Below are 20,986 nucleotides of genomic sequence, written 5' to 3' on the forward strand. Positions count from 1 at the left end.
AACATTGTAAATAGAACAAAACCTTGTTACGTCTATGAATAATTTATTTAAAAAAATCGCTACACCGGTTCCACTGCCAACCTAATGTCAGCAGTGTTAAGCGCTGCTGTGTTCTGGTTTGAAGGGTATATAAGGGATACATACTTTTCCGAGGCGTTCCAGATTAGTGTTCAGAGGAAGCGGCGCATTTGAAGCCGACCTCAAGTACGAAATCTTATTTGTCGTTGATTACAGATGTCCATGGGCTTTACGTACCACCTGGCTTTTACGTACCAGTAGGTTGCCATGCTTTCCATAGTTAGAAAGACAACTCATTATCAATTGTATCATACCTGCCTAGAGCAAATAAGTAAACAGTATTCCTCGAAAGCAATACCATAGCCTCCATACGGAGTCCTAGAAATGACCCTCAAATTACTAGCAAAGGTTTTAAAACAATAGTTTTAATTCGGACATCCTACACCAATTGAGCGATGCGCAATCTGACTCTCTGCATTCAAGTCACGTGTATGTCCTGACTCCGTCCTTGCCAAGGTACGCGATGCGCTGCCAACATCGGGGGTCACTACATCCTTATATATTAGCAGGATGGACCACGACTAGTTAGTGTTCTACAGACAAGCAGACAAAATGTTCAAACTTGTAAGTATTCGAACTATTACTTGGATTTGGTTGCGTTTATTTGAAAGTTCCGCTTTAAATGTCCTAATTTGAACATAGATTGAGTTATATGGATTTAAGTAGTGTTATATATGTATTATTATTATTCTTATTATGTAATATATATATTACACGTGTGTTATAACGAGTTTATAAGATATTTTTTTTATATTACGTAATTTGAAGAAATACTTTCTTTATCTTCTCCACAGGATGTTGATCCATTTATGTTTTTAATTATCAGAAAAGATTTAGTTTCGTGTAGTTCAAAAATACAATTACTTAATCATTAATAATTAAGTGGCCTTACAACTCGTACATTCTTTGGAGATCCGGGTACAAATCTAAAGCACGTCTTTGGTATTTTTAAATAAAATGTGTTAGCTATACATAATCATTTTGACAGTGAAAGAAATCATATTATTGTAATCTAGACTTTTTTATATTTTCATGTAATATGAATATTAAAGTTTGACCAATACCCACTGCACAAAAACGGAGTCTTCAATTTTTCTCGTGTTGTTTATCTAATGAACTTTTTTTACAGCTGATCCTCTCAGCCCTTCTGGCCTTCGCCTCCGCCAAGCCCTTGGTGGTGAGCTACGCAGCGCCCGTCGCCGCGGCGTACACAGCGCCGGTGGCAGCCGCCTACACCGCACCGGTGGCGTACTCCGCGTACTCCGCGTACTCCCCGCTCGCGTACTCCGCTTATACTTACGCCTCGCCTTACTCCTACTACATATGAAGAGCATGATTATTGAACTTGGACTCCGAACTGATAAGATTACGAAAATGTGTTATAATAATATTTATGATAATTATTTTCTCGTAATACAGTATTTTTGACGATTTTGTTTGTTTTATTTTATGTTCTATAAGTAATTAAGTAAAGCAGATAGACAATAATTTAATAACAACGTTTTAATATTTTAATACTGTGCAAATAATTTTAAAACTTTCAAAACATCTGTGATTTTTAAAGTTATGTGCGTACAACAAATTAATTGTCACAACATTGTTTAACCGGTGAAATAAACCATCGTGGGGAAATCTACACGTTTTATAAAGATCTCAAAGGTGTGTCAGGGTTAAAGCCCGTTCCACATTCTCGCAAGAATCTCGCGAGAACGCGAGTAAAACCTGATTCGTATAGGCTCCACATTCTCGTTTCTCGTGCTTTTCTCGCGTTCTCGCGAGATTCTCACAAGAATGTGGAGCGCGCTTAATAATTCACACGTAGCCAGAGACCGCGCTGGCTAAGTGAGAGGGGTAAACCCCTCACACTTTGAAAGGATATCTGTGCTCAGCAGTAGGACAATATTGAATTGACAACAACATACATGTTGAGAACATTAAATGTAATTATAATATTTCAAAGTATGTACATTGTGCCTATGTTATATTTAAATTATACTCTATCTCTACCTACTTCGATAGAGATAATTACCGCTTGCTCTGTTATTGACTCTACATAATCGTATGCGAATAATTTAAAAACAATTAAAATAATAACACAATATGAATAATTCACCAATAAGATTAAGTTATGAGCCAGTATGCTCTACATACATATTTATTATTATTATGCTCAATTTTCTTATTACTTGTCTTATATATAAAATTCTCGTGTCACAATGTTAGTTACCGTACTCCTCCGAAACGGCTTTACCGATTTTCACCAAATTTTATATGCATATTCAGTAGGTCTGAGAATCGGCTGCAATCTATTTTTCATACCCCTAAGTGATAAGGGTTGTTCACCCTTAACATTTTTTATGTATATGGCAACACAACGTTTGCCGGGTCAGCTAGTTTTTATATATTTTAAGAGCTGTAAATGTTGAGTAAAAGGTTTAAATTTATGGTCTAAAAATTTTATAAGCATAAATTAAAGTAACTACTACTGATGTGTAACAATAGGAGGTAACACAAGAGCAACACCAATGACATTTAGTAGTATATCGATGAGCAACACGTGATGACGTCCGTCATCGTCTGGCCACAGCCAACAGTGGTGCGGCGAACGGCGCGGCGAGCGGCGCGGCGAGCGTTGAGCGGCGAAAACAAATGTAGGACAATGTATGACCGAGAAAAGGTTTAAATCTTCTATAAAATAAACTTTATGTAAAAAAGCTTATTGTAATGTAAATCAGTACTTAAATGATAAATCCGCATGGTATGACAACTCCAGCTCCAACATCAATAATTAATTATGTGTATCACTATGTAAAATTGCATACTATTTTCCCTTTAAAAGATGCAAATTTGCTCACGTATGGAGTTTCTTGCGCCGCTTTTTCTCCATAGCGAAACACCTTCCGAAGCATGGTAGTTTGTTGACTTTCAAAAAGTATTCTATATGGATTAATTTTGAATAAATGAGATTTGAATTGGAATTTGAATAAGAAGCTACGAGTGGCGCGGCAGGCGGTGCGGCGAGCGGCGCGGCACGAGTCGAGCGGTTGAATCAAATGTCGCGCGCCGGCGGCATGGGTCGACGTATGTATTTAAAACAAATATTTTTGTTTTAATCACGCTTTAATTTAACGATTTGTCAGTGACTTGCTCTCGTATATAACATTCTGCAACCGTCGACGATAATTGGCGCCTAACAGCAACTGTCGACGATGCGCAATACAAATTACGCATGATATGCAAATTATATTCTGAAAAGAATCATTCGAGTTTCCAAAACTATCGTCAAGTGTCGAATATACGAATAATTTTATGTTATATAAAAGTTCATATTCGCAACATTCAAGAAATCTACAATGGCGTTCAAAGTCACTCGCACAACTGCTTTCTTTGTTTCGAAGTTAAGTTTTTGGTCTCAAGTCTGAGAAATAAGTTTCGTGATACTCGTATACCATTTACAAGTTTCACAATCTTGTCTTTAATTATCCACGAATTTACGATATGAAGTTTGTTCACGATCTAATTGAAATGTAGGTTATTGTTACAATTTTAGAAATACATAGCTATATACTTAGGCACCTACGTATTTCAGCGAATCAAAGGAGATGTAGATCTGACAGACTACAGTCAAGCATCGTGGCGAATACCGAATATGCCCGAATATATTATTACATTACTAAATTTAGCATTACATAATGGTAATACCCGGTTTCGCCCTCTTATATGAATTCGCTGAGTTCATATAAAAGGAGGCGAGTGTGTAAATAACTCACTCGGGTGTATTCGACACTCGCCCGGACGTTCTCCCGTCCGCCACGGTAGGGGATTTATGCGAAGCGATGGATTACGCGTCTGTCCTCGTGCACGGCGTTTACATATTCGTCATTTTACAACGAGTTACTCGACCAATTGTTTTTTTTTTTGTTTGGTACTTGGACGACCTTTAGTGTTGTTAATATGATAATGGAATAATTCGCCAAGTACGAGTCGAACTCGCACATGGAGGCTTCCGTACCACCAAATGTTCATTATTTTTATTAATTTTATTATTTTCAACAATACTTAGTTCCATGAAACAACAATAGATGGCGTTGGGGTGATGATGAATGATACGTAAACATCGTATAATAAAATTAAAATAACTGTATTAAAATATGTTTTATGATTCTGATTTGTATTTATTATAATACCAGTTATAGTAGTTAACGGATTCTAACGAACCGTCTTCCTAGTACGGTTTAACAGTTAGATCGAAAAATGCCGGCTTGTTGTATGCAGACCTCCTTTAATATTCAACTATATTCATTTTTAGTATTTGTTGTTATAGCGACCACCGTTATGCATCTTCTGTAAAATATGTGTCTATCTATTACGGTTCCGGAGATATAGCCCTGTGACAAACGCACAGACGGACAGACAGCGAAGTCTTAGTAATAGGGTTCCGTTTTTACCCTTTGGGTACGGAACCCCAAAAATTAAGACTTTTATTGAATTCAGACCACTGGGCGACTACTAGTTCTATGCTAAATAATAATGCTCTTTCAAACTGTTCAGACAGGATACATCAAAAATTTTAAAAGACAATACATGACGTATTTGTTAGAATTCGTCGTCTTTTGTTTTACACGGATGTAACGAACGTCACAGCTTTGAAATAACTATATCTTACACGTTTTCACTACATTTTATTAGCTTTTATGTCTGTTTGACTGTTCAGTACAAATTTTGGAATCTTTTACTGGCATCCAGTTAAGTTCTAATTTGGCACACTTATGTAACTTCCTAAACAATACATTACCATGGAGATGGCCAGTTAATGGAACCGGACGATAGCCGATAATAGATAGATATTTATGTTTAACAATGAAGAAAAAATGCGTAATACATATTATTTCTATCAAAATTTTTGCATCATATATTATTTCTATCATATAGCGGTAGGATTGTAGCACTGTTTTCCGCATGAATGTTACTTGTTAATGCCGTAGTCATCGTAACAACATTTCTCATTAGTCATTACTTACTTTCATAACATAAACCATACCTATTACCTACTACTTACCAATTTACAACATAACGCGCAAGGCCAGAAAAGAAAACATGGTACAAACATGAGTTTTTCCTTGGATTATGCATTCTTTTGTTTCCGAAAATCCATTCAGAAAAGCCTTGACAATATTATTCAAAACATCGATTACTTCACGTACACATACGTTTGTCACTTTGTTCTTATTCGGCATACCACAAATATAAAAGGTAGAGCATCTTCAGTAGAAACAGTATATCAGTGGTGTTTGGCAAAGGTGGACTTTAATATACGAAATACGAAATGACGAAAATGTTTCTGGTAAGTATTTTCTTTATATTATAGGAGTAGCAGACGAGCATGCAGTCCATCTGATGATAAGTGGCTGCTTCTCCCACGGACATCTGTAATTAACCTCAGATAGGATCAGATATGATCAATACGTTGCTTTTTTTAAATGATATAAAAGGAACTACTTTTTAACGTGTCCCTTCAGAAAACCCATCAAAATCAATTTAGATTTGAAAATTGTTTTAGGTAATTTAAATCTTATCGTTTTACTGTATATTTAACAGGTGTTCTTGCGTTAATGTTAATTAAATTTATTTTTTACAGGTAGGACTTTTAGTGATATTGGCTTCAGTGAAAGCTGACCCAGCGTGGGTGATCAATGGATCACCTTTCTACTCGTCTCCATACACATCCGCAGCGCTAGTGGCCTCAGCCTCTGCGCCTGTCGTCGCTCCGGTGGCGTCAGTTGCACCCGTTGCACCGGTGGCACCCGTTGCACCAGTGGCACCCGTTGCACCCGTTGCACCAGTTGCACCGGTGGCTCTACCGTACAGCTCAGTTTCTCAATATAACTACGCATATGGATCATCTCTCAGTTACTCCGACTATCTTCCTGTGGTAAATTCTGCTTATTCCTTACCATATACGTTACCATATGCGTATGCTGCTAGCAGAGATTGGTATTATAGAAAATAAATGTTTTAGAAAATGTATGTGAAATGAAATATGTGTTATATTGTTGTTAATAAACAATTTATGTTACTTGTTTGTACTTTATTTCTTTTGTATTTGCATCATAGTATTTATTGTACTAGTACCTAAATAACATCTGTACCGAAATATGTATTTTTATACAGAATTGTCACCAATCATTACTATTCCACTGGCCACGGCTAGTATGCTATTAAAGTAAACGATGTTTTCCTTCACCATTCAAACAAATACTCATTATTTGTTATACCCAAATAAGTTTGAAAAGTCAGAGGTACGAGAGCAGTAACAATGTCCCTGAGAAGTTTACATTGAATATTTAATTGAAATATAGCTGGAGCTATATTTTTTCGAATAAAATAAACAATAGTAACTATCAATCTTAATAAAACAAATATTTGGCACAGCAATAAATCAACTTAGCCGTTGTAATTTATTTTTGGGCATTATTGGGTAACTTGATCACATATTAAGTACGTAATAGATTCAGGTATTATAAACAGTTATAACAATAGTTACGTACTACCTATGACTTTTAGAAATCTATTGATTCAATAGAAGTCATTCTCAGATGGTAGGGATGACTGAGTAGATACTGAAAGACTATGTTTACTTCAAAAAGACATGGCGTCAATTACTGTCCCATAGCTTGGTATGGGTCTGTCCACCACTAGAGCGAATTGGTAAACTTCTGACACCTATGAGAATTTTTTAAGAACTTAGAGGTGTACGTTTCTTCACCATGTTTTCCTTCGCTTTTAAAGCAAATTTAAAGGTGTGTAAAAACCAAGTTATAGTCCAGACCTGGGTTTTCTTAGGTACCTCGGAAATTCAATTAAGATCAAAAATACACCATAAATGACTACAAATAAAATATTTACCAACGTTCTTTTAGATGTAAAAATTTATCAATCTATACTAATATTATAAAGAGTAAAACTTTGTTTGTTTGATTGTAATGAATAGGCTCAAAAACTACTGGACCGATTTTAAAAATTCTTTCACCATTCGAAAGCTACATTATCCACGAGTAACATAGGCTATACTTTATATGAAATATATTTGATAAATAGATTTTGAGGCGGTACAAGGTTTTCCGGGTCAGCTAGTATTTTATACTTGAGTTGTTTACAACGTGATAGAAGTATCAGGTATATTTTATAAGTTGTCAAACAATATTGTTTATAAGTCGCCACTTCTAAATCTGCCTAAATGCTGGCTGCATCTAGCAGATAGCAATGCTACATAGCAGCAATGTACGACTGCTATCTTATTTTACAGAGTATGATTAGGAATCATGGAAGATTACATAATATGTACTAACGAAGTCCTTGGCGACAGCAATGACATTGTAAATACCTAGAAATTGTATCCTGTTTTCGTTCCCATAGATTCCATAAATTCCTGATACCGTTTAATATCAATCAGATAACATATTTACTTCTTCACACCAGGTATATAGCACTTCTTCATTGGAACGACATGATACCGACACCGTCAGTATGACACCAGCAGCTATTTCTTCATTTTTGATCGACCGGTACGACATGAGACGACGGCGACAAACAAGCATAAGCATAATGTAGGGTACGTCCAATAAAATTCCACTAAAATCCTTCCACATGGAAGATTACGAGTGTACACAACATGTCCAGCACGGTACCGACATATCATTGGAGGCAAATCATGTCGGTGTTTTACCGGGCCAATGGCAAAAAACACGCGTTACCTACAATTTCATAAAATTATGCGTTCATTAGTGTCGTCACCGTATCGGTGTCGTGTCGTCCCAATCAAAAAGAGCCCAAAGTGTATTACATCCTGTTTTACAAATAAACTTATATTACCAAAAATATAAACTGTGCAAGGTTAATGAGGATAATATAATTTCGGACACATGAATGTATTTCTTAGATTATGCATTCTTTTGTTTTCAAGAAGCCTTTATTCTGTCACAATTCTATTCAAAATGTCTATTCTTTCAGACACAATCGCTTGTTAGTTCCTTTTTGGCATCCCATATATAAAAGTTAGCTCATCTCTGTGCAAACAGTCTGCCAGTCATAGGAGGTGGAACACAGTGTCGCAAAATGGCGAAAATTCTATTGGTAAGTTTCTTGTGCTAATTTTTATTACTTTATAGGAACTATTTATCAATTGAGCGTAATGCATTTGAAGGATTAGCTTCACTATCAAAGTTAAAGCCCAGACTATGATATTAATTCTACCTCCCTCGATGGAAATTATAACTCGAAGACTTAACTCGTAACAATTATCCATGTCATGGGTAGTCCATTTCATAGGATCACTGCTGCCCATATAAATTACTTCACCCTGATCATTAAAAGAAGAATGAGGAATAACTGCCGTCCATGGACATTATTTCCTTCTGATCATAAACGATTGTTATTCGTACGATTAGAATGATTATTTTAATCGTTTTCTCTTTGTCAACAGATATTGCTGTTGGTGTTATTCGCTTCAGTGACAGCTGAACCAGCATTGGTTTACAATACTGGACCATTCTACACGTCATTTGGATCCGCTGCGCTGATGTCACCTGTGGCTCCGTTAGCACCTTTCACTTCCATAGCATCCGTCTCATCATTACCATACACCTCGTTATATGGAGCATCGTACAGTTATTCTGACTATGCTCCCTTAATAAGCTCAGCTTATTCTCTACCATACACTGTACCTGCTTTGGATTGGTATTACCGCAAATAAAAAGATAATTGTTTGTGATTAAATGTGATTTTTTCTGTTATGTCGTTTTTCGTCGTTTTATTTTTTTATACTGATTCATACAGCGTGTTTACGTGTTACGTGTTTTTGTAAGTCTTTATTAATGTACATTATTTTTAGTTATCTGAAGTTAGTTATCCGAATTTTTTTACTCACATTATATTATTTCCTATTATGATGTATGTACAAACAATATTTTCGCAAGATAGATTTTTTACCTAAGTATCTACATACATAACTAACGATAGAGTTTTAAGAGTTAATTTGAAATTAATAATTTGAATAATGTCGTTATTATTTTACTTAGGAACTCATAGAGCTGTTTTATGATTTTTTAACAGGGACAAATTTTAATGATATCTATAGTATACTTAACATCAGTTGAACTGCCAGACCTTTTATCGCTCCTAATATAAATAATGGAATTAAAAAACTAACTAAAACATAGGTATTACATTATCTGCGATTTCTTACAATGTTACTAATTACTTAATTACACTCATGAATGTTTCAATGTTTTCTGTCAAACTTGTCTATGTTTTAAAATTATAAATAAGAGGCCGACACCTCACCTCGTTGACAACATGCCATAACGCTGTATTTTATTAAACACATTAACAGAACTGCATTCCAAGCGTTGTTGCTTATTACTTGATTACTTGCAATGTGTTCAACTGCATTTATTAGGTATAGATACATTGAGCTGTGCCTGTGGCTTCGTTCGCGTGGACTCAGATAAAATGTCAATTATATATCTTTGAAACTCACGAAGCACCGGTAAACTGAAATCTCCCGCTTTGTGTACACGTCATACATCATCATCATCATCAACCTATTACTGTCCTACTGCTGGACCCGGGTCTCCTCTCAGAATTAGAAGGGTTAAGCCATAGTCCACCGCGCTGGCCATGTGCGAATTGGTAGACTTCACATACCTTTGAAAACTTTTTTTAAATTTTCGCATGTATGCAGGTTTCCTTGTCAACAATATTAGAAAATGTACTTTTGAATTTTAAATTTAATAACTTTTCATAGAATAGATCGGTTGGAATAAAATGAGGACTGGATGTTAAGTAAAGAGACGGACTATAATATGTATATTATCAATCCATTGAACTCAATGGAGTAGTTTTGGTTTGAAAATCCTGTGTGTATGTAACCTTTTAGTCTCAAAAAACTAAAAAAATCTAAAAATGCTTATTATCAGTTTTCTTACCTACTTTTTTGTAGTTGTAAATATGTTCGATGTACAGACAGGCGAAGCTTACTTCATGTTATACTCGTATGTATAAATTACAATTCCATAAACTGCCATAAAAGGTTATGCCAAGACTAACTTAGCAACGACTTATTCAAATAGATTTCCTTTGATTTGTAACACAGTGCAATTATAAGACATTCTTTATGTATTGTATACAGGCCTTGATATCACGCGGCGAAGTATGTGAATTATTAATTAAAATACATAAACCGTAATTACTGTCATTAATTGTTTACATATTTCCGTATGTATAGTGTTGTATACAAGTAATAATAAAGTGTTAGACTACAGAAAGTATGGTATTCACTTCACATTTGTGATAATATCGCTCTTTTTATGGAATATTGTGGTTTTTTCCTCCTTGTTTGAAAAGTGTAAGTTGTGTAGAAAAGGATTTCAAAGTTATTACTATAACGATAATATATAGTAGGAAGAAGTAGGAAGGAGAACTTCCTACTTCTTTCTTACTTTAAGATTTTACTATCGATTTTATTACACAGGGAGTAACCAGGGATATTAAAGAACAAAAAGACGTAAAATGCAGTGAAAATTATATTATGAATTTTGGCATATCGGGGTCATTGTATTGTATCCGGGCTGTAGTATGGTTGTGGTTAACGACCGTAGTATCCGTAGGCGTAGGGCAGGCCAGCGTAGGGAGCGACGTAGCCCAGGGCACCGTTGTAGCCGAAGCCGTAAGGGTACCCGCCGTATGCGAACACCTGGGGCTGGGGCGCGGGCTCCGGCTTGGGGCTGGCGAACGCCACCGCCAACACAGCGAAGAGAGCAAACTGTAAAGAAACATGCCATGTTTTAATAAGATATTCGATTTAAGAATATTTTAGATAAGACTGAGTTTTTATAAAATTTTTAATCTTACTTAAAACGTAATATTTTATGAGGGTGGACGGATGTTTGTTTATGAAAAAACTATTTATCCGATTTGGATCAAATTTAGGACATAAAACGGCCTGGATTAAAGAGGGTAAGCTCTCGTGCTTGTAATCTTAAATTGAGTGACATTAAAAACATTTATTTTATTTGTTAAATATGGCATAATCTGAAAACACATAGAAATCTATATCTGATATATAATCATATAGAGATCTATAATTTAAATTACAATAAAGTTTACAAGTTTTAAAAGGGTTTATTAGGTAAGTGATATGTTTACAACGTTGGTAATAAAAATGTAACAATAAGAAGCACGAGTAAAGATCTAACAAACCTTTTTTTTTTGAGCTTGACGCTCGCCACACCATCTGGTGTATACGACGGTATGCGACCACACATACCGTCGTCCTTCCCGGGGCCGCTGGCCGGGCGGTTCGAGCTCCCACTCTTGCCGCCCGCAACCCCGGAAGCCCCCTTTTAGTCGCCTCTTACGACAGGCAGGAGATACCGTAGCCCTATTCTAGTCCCGGAACTACAGGGACAAGATCTAACAAACCTTTTTTTTTTTTTTTTTTTTTTTTGTCGAGGGGGAAACCTTCAAAAGGTACCCGACAACGTGGGAGCGACGCCGAGTTATGTGGGATTTTTACCGCACTAAAACCCCCCCCGGTGGCCGTCCTCTGCGCTGCGTTGAGGGCTCCGGGATCTCCAAAGGAACGCAACCGGAGTCCTCTAAGCGCGTTGCCCCGTCGGGCTCCGCCCAGGTGAGCTTGACGCTCTCCACACCATCTGGTGTATACGACGGTATGCGACCACACATACCGTCGTCCTTCCCGGGGCCGCTGGCCGGGCGGTTCGAGCTCCCACTCTTGCCGCCCGCAACCCCGGAAGCCCCCTTTTAGTCGCCTCTTACGACAGGCAGGAGATACCGTAGCCCTATTCTAGTCCCGGAACTACAGGGACACCGCGCCGGGGGCCCTTACCTACGGCCGCGGCGGCTCCTCCTCCGAGCGGGTTCAGCGCGCTCCCTGGCTCGTTCGGCGTCTTCCTTCGCAGACATGACCACGTCGCAGAAGGTGATCATGCCGTTCCAGGCCTCGCTGCGCTGAACCATCGCTCCGACGATGGCCGACGGAGACAGATCCGGTCCCACTTTTTCGACGAGGATCCGCCGCTGCGACTCCCACGCTGGGCAGTACTGCAGCGTGTGCTGTGCGGAGTCCTCGTCGTGTCCGCAGTGATGGCAATGGGCCGTCTCCTCTCTTTGTATCCTATTCAGATACTCACCGAAACAGCCATGTCCGGTGAGTATCTGAGTAAGACGGTAGGTCACTCTACCCCTACTCTTCAGCCAGGCCCGCAAGTTTGGTAGGATAGCGTCAACCACCCTTTGGCGTATGTTCCGAGGCTCCTGGAGCCGTTCGCGCCAGCACCTCAGAGCGCGCCATCTGGCTCTCCTCCGAAGCGCTCCGATCGTCTCTTCGTCGAAGGGTTCAGTCCTCTGACGGAGGTCGCGGATCTTATAGAAGACCCGTGCGTCCATATCCGCCAGAATGTCCAGGGGCGGAAACCGCCCCAGGACTGTCGCCGCCTCATACGATATGCTACGATAACCTCGGGCGACTCTGATTGCGATCGTACGTTGCGCGGAATTCAGTTTCCGCGCACGACGCCGGCTGGCAGACAACTTGTCCGACCATACCGGCGCGCCGTAGAGCGCAATCGAGCGTATCACACCCGCGTAGAGGCGGCGGACTTCTTCCCTTGGTCCCCCGAGATTCGGCAGCAGTCTGTGCAAAGCACCCGCTACCTTATGAATTCGAGGGACGAGACGGTCGAAGTGCTCGTCGAAGCACCAGCGGCTGTCCAGTGTTAGGCCAAGGTACTTCATGAACCTGCCTATCCGGACATCCGCTTCACCGACACGCACTGAGGTCTCAACTGGCTCAATTCTCGGCCTACGGCCGTGAAACCATATCGCCTCGGTTTTCTGGGGCGCTACCTGTAGGCCCAACCCGCGGATCTTTGCTACGACGCATGCTACCCCGAGCTCTGCTAGCCGAACCGTTCTCGTAAAAGACACCCCTTCGGTGAGAACGAGGGTGTCATCGGCGTAACAGACGATGCTCACTCCTGGTGGGAGCACCGTTCTCAGCACCGCGTCATATGCAATATTCCACAGTAGTGGGCCCAGTACCGATCCTTGCGGCACCCCGCGCATGACGTTCCTCTCGTGAACGCTCCCATAGCGACCTGGGAAACGGATATACCTGTCCGACAAGTAGGCCTTCAAAACCTCCTGTAAATAGGAAGGCACTTGATGCACAGACAGGCCCTCCATGATCGCACTCCAGGGTAGAGAGTTAAAAGCGTTAACAATGTCAAGGCTTACTGCCAAGACTACTCTACCCTGGGATATGGCCTGCTCTGAGAGCGTTCTTACTCTGAGGATGGCGTCCACCGTCGAACGCCGCTGCCGGAAGCCGAACTGGTTTTTGGAGAGGTCCGGGCCATGGCACGCTAAGTGCTGGCTAATTCGAGATGAAATGATCCTCTCGAATAGCTTGCCCGCCTCATCCAACAAGCATATGGGTCTGTACGCTGATGGGGAGTCTCGAGGCTTGCCCCACTTGTGCAACAACACCAACCTCGCCTGCCTCCACACCGACGGAAATCGTCCATAGCGGAAGCAGGCGGTGAGCAAGTTTTGCAGCCTCCCCCCCAGCACCGTCAGCGCCAAGACCCAAGCCTGGCCTGGGATACCATCCGGCCCCGGAGCAGTGTTACGCCTCGCCATGCGCTTTATGGCTCCGTCGAGCTCGCACTCAGTGACCGCCAGATCGTCCGACCAACTAGGGACATCCGGCGACGCGGCGGGAGGACCCGTTTCGTCAGTGGTTCCTGGAAACAGGCTGTCCACCACTGTATCCACGAAAAGCGGGTCAAGAGTTTCCGTGAGAGGAGGCACCCATGGACGTAACTTACCGAGCACCATCCTGTACGGCCGTCCCCATGGGTCTCGGTCAAGTCCCTCCACGAGTGTGTTCCAGTTCCGGGCCTTGCTTTCGGCGATTGCGCCCTGAAGCAATATCGTTGCGGCCCGGTACTCCACGTACTTCTCCTCCCATTCCGCAGCGCCGGCTGACCGGCGTCGTCGAGCCCGAGTGTACTGGCGTCTGGCACGCAAGCAGGCTGCACGCAACCGTGCGATGCGCTCCGTCCACCAGTACACAGGACGTCTCCAGCCAGGTCTGACACGTGGCATCGCGATATCGCAGATAGCCGCCAAGTCATCCCTGAGCCGGATCGCCTCCCGTTCGGGATCGAGCCGGCCGTCCCCCTCAGCGGCACTAGACCAGTCTGCGACGTGGGCAGCAGCGACGAGCAGGTCTCGGTCGAGCCGCTTCAATGCCCATCGACGTGGCAGGTCGTTTGCACGACGGATGTCCGCAGCCGGTAGCTGTAACACCACGTCCACCAATATGTGGCGATGGTCAGACAACGTGAGTAGGTCTTCGGCCACTCTCCAGCCCGTGACCAAGCGCTCGGCAGAAAGAGTCGCCCAAGAGAGGTCTACGATCGACTCTCCCTGCCAACGCACGCACGTGCTGACCGAGCCACGATTCAGTAGACGTAGGTCGAGCCCAGCTGCCCATTCGAGCGTTGCCCTTCCCTTGACACTGTCTCGTCTGTTTCCCCAGACCCTCGAGTGGGCATTAAAATCGCCCATCACGAGTACCGGTCGGGGAAGACAGAACCGAACACAGTTTGCCACACGGTCAAGGAACGCTTCGAATGCCGCCAAAGTGCAGTTCGGGGAGACATAGCATCCCAGTACCGCTAAGGGACCCCACTCCACTGCGACTATGCCTCGCTCAGAGTGGAGTCTAGAGAACGGGGGATCTCTCTCACCTCCCGCCCAGTACACGGCGACGGACTGCGCATCGTCTCCTACCCACCGCGGATGCTCTGGAACTCTATAGGGCTCCGCCACCACTGCCAAAGAAACCGAACAGTCCACGACGCATTGCTGGAGCAAGTCCTGCGCCCCGCGGCAATGGTTCAGGTTCCCCTGGAGTATTTTAAGTGACGGAGACCTATCCATTAGGAGTCCATCGCTTCCGCTGGTGGACAATGGGACGAAGCGCTGGGAAGCGCAGGCCCATCTGTCCGTGCCGAGCTGGCAGCTTTGGCCGCCGTCTCGTCTCCTCCGTTGCCTCTTTTTCTCCTTTTCGGAGGCGTGCACCTCTTGCTGCCCAGGCGGTGGTCAGATGAACGACCGAGGTCCGCGCATAGGGCGCATTTCGGTGTCTGTGCTCCGCATTGGCGCGCCCTATGACCAGGCTCGCCACACACGTAGCACAGTGCGCTCCTATCCCTGGTGCTGGTACACTGGTGCCGCGCATGCCCCATTTCGAGGCAACGGAAGCATTGGAGTGACCTAGGCGGGAGTATCTCCACCCTGGCAGACACCCACCCGACGAGAAGTCGCTTCGCAGCGGCTAGCTTACGGATGGCTGTTAGGGGACAGCGCACCCATACTGTCCCTAATGCAAAAGGCCTCCGCCGAATCTCCCCGACTCTAACATCCGTGACGGCGCACCCGCAGGCCGCAGCGATGGCGCCGGCGACGTCTTCCTGGGTGACGGAATCGTCTAGATCCATCACCCTGGCCTCCCCTTGTTTTGAGGGTCTCGCCACCTTAACGCCCATCTCAGCGACGACTGCTTGTAGCTTTCCTGCGAGTGCGTCGGCCTTTTCGGCACTGTCCTCACCGGCCACTTCTATCAGCAAGCCACCGTTCAGGGCTTTCTTCTGACGCACCTCGACGATGCCCAGATCGGTTAAATTAATCCGTCCCTTCGCGGTCCTCATTATTTCAGCGTAGGTAACGGATGACCCCTCGGGCACCGTTATCGTGACTGCCGCCGACTTCGGCACTCGCGGAAGCCTCTGTTTAGTAGCCTTCTTCTTACCGGCTCGCCCCTTGGTTGCCTGAGACATCGGTGCCGGTGCAGCATTGGCTGCAAGAGGCCGCTGGAGAACATTCTTCCCTCGGCCACGACTTGGAGTTTGTCCTCGGGCTGGCTCCACTCGGGTTGTAGGCGTACGCCGTTCCTTAGCTCTGGCTTTGCGCCCCACTACAGTCACCCACGCCTCGGTTTGCGCAGCTGAAGTAGAAGCGACTGGAGGCCGCTCCGGCGCTTTAGCCACTGGGGGACGTGCGGGCGTGACCTTCTGCCCTAAGGGAGGCCGGATCGCTCTGCCTGGGAAGAGCTCGTCCCTGAAGGACGCCAGTTTCTTATCAATGATAGACCCAATCCTATCCATCAGAGCGTCCTCCCCGTTTCCGGCCTTTCTCGGTTCTGCCCGGGGCGGCTCCGGTCTAATCGGGGCTTTATCACGGCGTAACTCATTCAGTTCCGCCGTGAGAGCCTCCACCTTCCCGTGCAGGCTAGCAAGCTGGGAACGCAATGTTGCATTCTCCTTTTCCAGGTGTGCAGTGGTCGCCCTCTGCACTACCTCTGTCGCTGCTGCCTGCACGTGGCGCACGGCCAAGCGGATGGTGCGCACCATGTCCCCCTTCAAATTGCGCGACTTATCTGCGACCTTCTCTATTATATCTAGGTTCTCGATTATACGAGAACCTAGGTCACCTGTGGGCTGCTCATTCATCTCCCGGCACAGCTCTTCAGCACTCGGGAGAGAAGTCTTCGCTTTAGATTTGTCCACTGGTAATGGGGGATGCAGGAAGCCTTCCTCATCCCTGCCTGACTGTGGCTTCACGGTCTTCCTTTTGGGCCGCTCACTTCCGCTGTTATTCGCCGGTAGCGCTCTCTTGCGGGCGCACGCCGACTTGGCTGTGGACTGTTCCGACACTCCTGACATAAAGGAACAGTCCGTCAACTCGTCTGTGTCTGACGAGACGGCTGGTGTGGGTGGGGCTACTGCCTTACCCTTAACCTGCCGCGTCTTCCTCCTCACCGCTGGTACAGCGGGCAGCTTCTCGATTTCGCTTTGCAAATCGGAGTCCGGTATCAATAAGCCTTGGTCGTGTTTACGAAGGTCGGCGGATTGCCGACCTACGAGGCAGTTGTTGCCCCCTCCAGAGTACGTGGGGCTGCCCTCCGCCGTAGCAGAGGGGTGGGACTCTCCCTTTCGGGTACCCACCTGGAGACCGTTTTCACAACGTGCCTTATCCATAATTTGCTTGTTTTAAGGGGTGAGCTCCCCTGGGCCGCTCTTAGTCTGGTCCTTCACCCTTCGCCTTCCGGTATGAGTAACTCTGCCGTATAGCCTCGGAGATCATTAGGACACGCAAGCCCCCTCACCACGACAAGGTGGCAGCCCATTCGAGGGGGAGATCTAACAAACCTACAGTATTATTTCGAATACCATTATTATCATAACGGTTTGCTTAGGAAAAGTCTTTGAACTTCCAACATCTTACAGTTCTTTAACCTTTTTAAGCAAATGTTGTTTTGATGTAGTTATAATCTGTGTAAAACAAACTTTTGGAAAGACGCGATTTGTTAAGATCTTGTAGATTTTCGCACACCGCTACCGAATTTTGCCTTGAAAACAGGAATTTCGAATTTGTATTCATAATTCATATTCGGGTATAATTATTATTTTAAAAAGCATTAATTTTACCTCACGTTAAGGGGTCAATATTGACAATATTTCTTTGTAATGAACTCAGAATAGAAGATCTTAGATCGGATTATTTTTGATTCAACTCTGAAGACACCACCGCCATACCTATCAAGCTCTGCTGTGTTTGGGTTTGACCCTTTCGGCTCAAATACTGTTGAGCAACTGACCACAATCCAATAGTCAGTAGGTCAAAACCGATGTTATGAAATTAAATGGTAAATAGACAACCTATTTTATTGAATAATATAGATTTAATAATTGAATAAATTGAACAGACTGAATCCTGCGAAGGTAGGTCAAATAGAACTGATTGAATATTGGATGAGATTCGATTAATTCTAAGGATCTGTTCACGGTATAACATTTATCTATCTTCACAATTTGTTTTTTATAGCATTTTAACAGTATAAATATAGGTTAAAAGTTAAAAATCACACTAAAATCGTACAAGGAAAATCGTTAATCCTAACGAACCTCATAAGATAAAATTAGAAATGGACAAAATTATTAATATCGTGCATTGTCAACGGTTCTTGATAATTGTTCAACATTTTAAAAGTGGGTAAAAATCAAGTTTCCGAAAGAAAAGAAAGATTCCATTACATACATACATACGTGTCAAGCTAATAAAAGAACGGTAATAAAATAGAGTCCACTATAATACACTTTTAATTTAATATTTTTAATTAGTTCATCATATTGTTACACTGCTATTGTAATTTTAAAATATGGTGCAAAGTCAAAATATGATTCTACAATTTGGAAAATAATAGAAAACGTACGAATAGAAGGAACCTCATTTAGGTATTAAACAGAAATCTGTTCATAAACACTTTTTGCAGATTTTTTATAAAAAAGCCTATGTATGAAAACTTTATACATAATCAAAAGTTTCACGAAAATGATGTTTCTTTCAAAGAATTTATTAAAAACTATAGTTTAGATTTGCCCCCAAAAATATTTCAAATTTACAAGTACGAGTGTGTCACCCCTATCTTCAATATATTCTATTTAAGTTTACCGAAATTCTTAAACAAAAAGTTCGAATACGGTTAATGGTTTTTGAATATTTTATCTATCTATATAAAAATGAATGTTTGTCTGTATGCCCTTTATAGACCTTCTTTTACCTAATAACAGCAGTGTTAGGCGCTGCTGTGTTCCGGTTTGAATGGTGTGGTAAGGGAGGCAGACTTTTCCGAGGCGTTCCAGCTTAGTACTCAGGGGTAGCGACGCATCTGTGGCCGACCTCAGGTAGGAATATCTAATCCTATCTGGGGTTGATTACAGATGTCCATGGGCGGCAGTAGCCACTTACCATCAGGTGGACTGTATGCTCGTCTGCTACTCCTATATTATAAAAAAAATGAATGTTTGTCTGTATGCCCTTTATAGAATCGTAAACTATTCATTTGATCATGTGATAATTTTTAACAAAGTTGTTGTGCGTGAGCCCACGAAGTTGTCTTGTTACGACCAATTTTCGACAGATGGGGTCCCTGTTATTCCAAGGAAGGTACAAATTTTCAATTATATGTATGTCATGTTATTTTTTTAAACGCAAAGCCGCGAGCATTACTAGTTGTTATGATAAAAATTACTTTATCACCTTTAAACTCCTTATATTTAAAGATAAACAAGTATTAATTTCACTTTGTTTGGAATCGAAAATGTTAATTCGGGGTAATCTGAAACTTATGATGTACTTTTCAGGAGTATTCATGTCTGAAATTGAAAACCAATTACACTGTCTTTAATGTAGGTCAACGCCAAATGACCGATGTCGCCAAAGGACGTTTAATTATAACTAAATACTAAAGTCAAAGGAAAAGTTTTAATTGTCAAGTGACAGTTTGCCTTCCATTTGTCTGGTAATTATGATTTTGTGAATAATTTCATTATTTATGATAAAATTTCGTTACGGATAACAATTCAAAGATGTAGATTTTTTTCTCTCTTGATGATCTTATGTTTTTAAATCAGGGAGGTTCTATTGATGCCCACTTTTTTAAATTTTGGGCACAATATGAGACAATAGACGGTACCTCACCATCTCTACGAAAGGTTTGTAATACTTTTTTTAACTTTTTCCTTTATTACTTGTAAATTTTAAAGTTGTATATTACAAAATTTTTATACGTTAATAATATTAATCACTTTACTTTTGATTTTATAATTTCACGGGGTAACAGTTCAGAAATTGTGTTATAAGATTCAACCCTTTCTGACCGATTGGGTAAATATTGTTATCAAAATTCAACTCTCCTCCGAATTTCGGTTAAAGCCTTTATGTAGTAACTGTTTACTTAACAAAGTATTTGACTTAAGATTGAACTTTGTTAAATCTGTGGTTTACGACCACTTTAGTTATTATAGGATTATATTTTTCATTAAAAAAAATTATGTTTGTTCTACTTAAGGTAAAACTTAAGGTAATTTTAAAACCTGTTTTATTTTTTTGTATTAGGTTAATATTGTAAATAATTTACTATGTAATTGACAATAAATAAATGAATTATAACTTAAGGTATCGATTTTTTAGGATTCCGTCTGCCCGAGGACCAAGGGCCCTCCGTCCGTCTGTCACAGGGCCCTATTTTTCGACGTTTTTCGCTTTATCTATTGGACCATAATAAGTAGACAATTCAAATTATCATAATGCATTAACTGAAAAATATGAAAACTTTTTTTTTTGTTCGACTTGCGGAGGCACTGCCGTGCCTCCAGATTTGGTGGCGTGGAACCCTCCGTGAGCGTTCAACTTGCACTTGGCCAATTAAATCCTTTATCCCTTTATCTTTATCAAATTTGTACAATTTTCTTATGACCTAACTTTTATTAGTAAAACTTTTATGTGTTACTTTACTTACCAGTCTGAAGAACATGGTAGGAGATTCGCTTGCTATGCTTTTCACAAGTGATACCCAATGATCGGGTGCTCTGATTTATATAGTGTACTAAGTACTGACCACGCCTGCTCGTGTCAGGATAAAGCGTCCTTGATCTTCATATAATATAGTCAGTAGCACCAGTAACTACTTTGTGTAATAAATATCCGTGTTAGGCGGCATCCATGTTAATAGACTTATGCAGATATTAGGGTTCCTTTGAAAGTTACGTCAAACCTATATTTTATATTTATAACGTGTCTAAGAGAGAACTGTTCAGTACTTTTTTCTGTTTTGTGATTTTTTTGGTTCGGTAGTGATTGGCGAGAATTTAATATAAATTTAGACCAATTGGTGAACACTAGTAACCCAAAATATTAAATATAGAATTAAAATAAAATATCCAAAAAATTTGTATTTCTAGTGCGAAGACAGCTA

General features: G+C 41.7%; 3 long non-coding RNA genes across 3 annotated transcripts; 2 read left to right on the forward strand and 1 right to left on the reverse strand.

Moving 5' to 3' along the window:
- Positions 1–5,332: 5,332 nt before the first annotated feature.
- On the forward strand, positions 5,333–6,154 carry LOC140756230 (uncharacterized). The gene is made up of 2 exons (XR_012103876.1): positions 5,333–5,422; positions 5,717–6,154. It is a non-coding gene; the product is annotated as an uncharacterized LOC140756230 (long non-coding RNA).
- A 1,932-nt stretch (positions 6,155–8,086) lies between these two features.
- Positions 8,087–8,877, forward strand: LOC140756249 (uncharacterized). The gene is made up of 2 exons (XR_012103877.1): positions 8,087–8,211; positions 8,561–8,877. It is a non-coding gene; the product is annotated as an uncharacterized LOC140756249 (long non-coding RNA).
- Positions 8,878–10,648: 1,771 nt separating this feature from the next.
- Positions 10,649–20,712, reverse strand: LOC140756033 (uncharacterized). The gene is made up of 2 exons (XR_012103863.1): positions 20,531–20,712; positions 10,649–10,900 (listed from the first exon to the last, which is right to left on the reverse strand). It is a non-coding gene; the product is annotated as an uncharacterized LOC140756033 (long non-coding RNA).
- Between the last annotated feature and the right edge of the window lie 274 nt (positions 20,713–20,986).

The sequence above is a fragment of the Epargyreus clarus genome, unplaced genomic scaffold, assembly GCF_041222505.1.
Source record: "Epargyreus clarus isolate Ecla_fem2 unplaced genomic scaffold, WU_Ecla_fem_2.2 ptg000034l, whole genome shotgun sequence".
In the NCBI taxonomy this organism is placed as follows: Eukaryota; Metazoa; Arthropoda; class Insecta; order Lepidoptera; family Hesperiidae; genus Epargyreus; species Epargyreus clarus.